Source organism: Akebia trifoliata, chromosome 12 (genome assembly GCF_017979445.1).
Source record: "Akebia trifoliata isolate Shusen 1 chromosome 12, ASM1797944v1, whole genome shotgun sequence".
NCBI classification, from domain to species: Eukaryota; Viridiplantae; Streptophyta; class Magnoliopsida; order Ranunculales; family Lardizabalaceae; genus Akebia; species Akebia trifoliata.
In genome coordinates this window covers 16,600,454-16,604,289 of record NC_141386.1, presented here as the reverse complement: position 1 = coordinate 16,604,289, position 3,836 = coordinate 16,600,454, and positions in this window count along the sequence as shown.

The window sequence follows — 3,836 nt, the reverse complement described above, 5'->3', positions numbered from 1 at the left end:
TTAGAATTGTTTTAGGTAGAATTATTTTTAAGTTAGAACTCTATTAGATTGAGTTATTATTTAATTAGAATTCTATTATGACTTTTGGTCTTATTTGATTGACTTTTAATGTTTTCACTTTAGTCTTAATTGATTGACTTTTAATATCTTGACTTCAATCTTGCTTAATTGACTTTAATTTTGACTTCAGTCTCACTTGATTGACTTTAATACCTTGACTTCAGTCTTGCTTGATTTACTTTTAATTTTTGGAGAACCCCCCTCCATTATTTCTTTAATTCTTTGGACCCCCAAATGGAGGGGTCCTTAAAGAAATATCTCAACAAAGACCAAATTTACATCAAGTTGTAAATGGCATGGAACTACCCACTACTAAGAAACCAATAGACCTTGGCAGCAGTAATGTGCACAATCATGATCAAGATCGAAAAATGTGGCACAAAGGTGTTGGGTCAATTAGCAATAGCAATCAAATGAAAATGGTGTAGGTAGAACACAATTGTAGGTATTAGGAGAAAATGAGATCAACTTATGCATGTAAAAATAATACCAACAAAGGAGAAGACTAATATAAATAGTCCTCATGAACTCCAAGTTAGATTGAGTAACCATATCTAATACATAGGAGATAAGCAAAGCAAGCTTAAAGAAAAAAAAAATCAAATTCAGGATAAAACTCATGGAATAAATGGAAAAGTACTACTCAAGAATGGGATGGTTAACATGTTGCATTCAAGTCTTGGTGATTTATCCAAAAAAATATAAGAGATAGGTCATTTTGATATTTTCCTCCATCAAAAATATTTTACGAATGGAACCTCAATTAGAGACTCAATATGACATAATTAATTTATTCTAATTAGTAGCAAATTCTGAAGAATGATTGGTTTTAACAGAAATGAGAACAGACCTCATGAGCTATAGCACAATGGATTACGATGTGATTAACCGATCATCATAAATTTACACAAGGAACAATGATTGACATAAATCATGCCCTACTTCATTAGGTTTTCAATGGTAATGATTATGTTTGCAACCACTGACTAAATGAAAAAAAAAATTTGATGGGATTTTTTGCTCCACAAGGAAACCACTGGGAATTTTGATTGAGAATGGTATCCAATTAGGGAATTGTAAAAAAGATTCAATTGAAAATACACTGTTCCTTGGACAATAGTTGGTCTTCATCCCAAGAAAAGATAATGACATGGGCCAATTTTTCCAAAAGACCAGCCACCTAAGAAATTTCCCAATCATTAAAAGGGCAAGGTAAAAGCCAACATCCCAAGAGATCTCCTGCCAATTGCTTCATGAACCCCACAATAGGAAGATGTTTCACAGATAGTATGATGCACCACACCAGATATCTTCTCAAAATTGAACCCTACAGCCTCTTCTAATCTTAAACAATATTCTTTCCTAAACTCTAGCAAGATATTGCTAATTCCTTTCAAAATCCCACACCCAAAAGTAGGTGGATTGCCACAGTTCTATCCAAACAAACTCATCTCAAATTTACTATTAATGACTCTTTTCCACAAACTCTGATGCTCTACCCCAAACCACCATAACCTTTCAAAATAGGAACTCCACTTATCTCAAATAACTTGGTCTTTGACAAATTGACGAGGATTCCATAAACAAATACAAAACAACAGATCAGACCTTTAAAGAACCTAAACTGCTCTATGGAAGTAACAAAATACTTGATTGTCAACCCAATCTGAAAGCCCATTAGAATCCCACACTCGACTTCTTTCCTCAAAAACCTTCCAAAGGCCTCCCACAATATTGACTAGGAGTGGTGAAAGGGGAGGTGCTCCTTGTTCAACCTCTCAAGATTTTGAAAAAGCTAGCTAGACTACCATTTATTAAGATAGAAAAGAATGTGGATGAAATACATTTCATAACCTACTGACTCCATTTGAACTGAATACTATCCTTTCCATCATATATTGGAACAAATCTTAAATTCTTAAACGACATGATCATAAGCATCCTCCAAATCGAGCTTACAAACCAAACCCCGACTTTTTTCCTCTAATGCTTAGGTTCATACATTCATTCGCAATCAAAGCCTCGTCTCAAATTTCTCTTCCTTTGATAAATGTGAGTTCTAAGTTTTAATATTATTAATAAATATAATATTTTTATTTATAAATAAACAAGCAAGAAATATTTCTATTTGAATAATTGCAAGCTTTGCAATAAATAACTATTTCACATTTATTAAAAATATAACTGAATACTACAAAATTTTATTTATGGGGCAACAATTTTCTTTACATATATTGCTAGTTAATATTCAAATTTATTTTTAAATGTTCCAATTATGTTGCATGCCAGCAACACTAAAGAGATACAAAAAGAGAAGAAATAAATAAAGAACAAAAAGAAGGAAAAAAATAGAAAATACAATTAATATATATCTTTTAAAATAAAAGGACTTAGACCCATAGCACAGAGACATACACCTTGGCACACACCTCAACCGTTTTTATGTTTCTTCCTTATGCTTCAGGGCATAAACCTCACACCTTTCAAAACACTAGTCATCATAAGATAACTACTAGTTTATATTGCTAGACTGTTAGAAACTATACTCTGTTTTATGGTTAAGTAATAAATGGTGCACATAAACATAAAGAGCTACTGATCATATCTAAAAAACAAAACATTTCAGCATTCTTCATCATAGGCTTCATGGACAGTGAGGTACTGATCATATCTGAAATGTGATCAGTACCTCACATTTCAGCATTCTAAAATATAGAACATTTATATGGAGTCAGAGGGTCCTAAGAAATTAAAAAAACCAAACTGACCATTTGTTAAGCCTTTTGAATTAGGCCAAAATCGAACAGTTCATCGATCATATCTGAAATGTGATCAATACCTCTCATTTCAGCATTCTAAAAAACAGAACATTTATATAAGAAGTCCTAACAAAATAATTCAGAAGAAAGAGACATGGATGAACTAATTCAAAGAAGTCCTAACAAAAAGAAAAAAAAAAAAAAAACCAAATAAGAAAATCTAGGTTCAATGAGATGGAACTTTGAGATTGAAAATGATAAGTGTTCGTTCTTATCAATTTCTCGATCAACTCCATTCCAAGAGATTACATTGTAATCGATTCCAATAAAAAGGAATCCAAAACCAAGGTGGATACCCATTAACATAACACATATATCTCAAAAAAATCAGAAAAAAACTCTTAAAAATATAATCAATGAAAAACACCCAAAAACCAACATCAAAATTCTTAAAAAAATCCCTATAACAGAACTTAAATCAGATTTTAAAAAAAATTGGAAACTTGAAAGTGAGATGAAAGAAACTCACCTTTGTTCGATTTGAGAAACCCTAATGGCACAAATATATTTTGAAAGCCTGTAGAGAGTGGGAGAGACGTTGTGTGAGTAAAAGATTAGCTTGAGAGAGATAGAAGAGAAAAGATTGTCTCTTGCAATGAGTTTTCGGTTGAAGTAGAGTAGACGATGATCTTGGGGAAGAAGAAGAGACTACAGAGAGGAGTTGGCGGAGTTGATGAGTAATTTTGGGGAAGAAAAAGGGATTCGAGAGAGGAGTTGGGAGCTACAACGAGAGTGACGCCGTCTGTGCTCTCGTCTGTGCTGAAAATCGATTGAACGAAGTGTTTTAGGTCTGTACTTTCGTTGAAAATTCAAGAAAAGTTGAAGGTTATTTTGGTCATTACACCTAAATCGTTTTTCGGTGAACGGCTTTGCGCTGAAGCAAAATAGAAAAGTCCCTCGTTGACGACTCTTGATAAGAGCTGTATTTCGGCTTTTTTTAATATTAGTAGGAGTTAA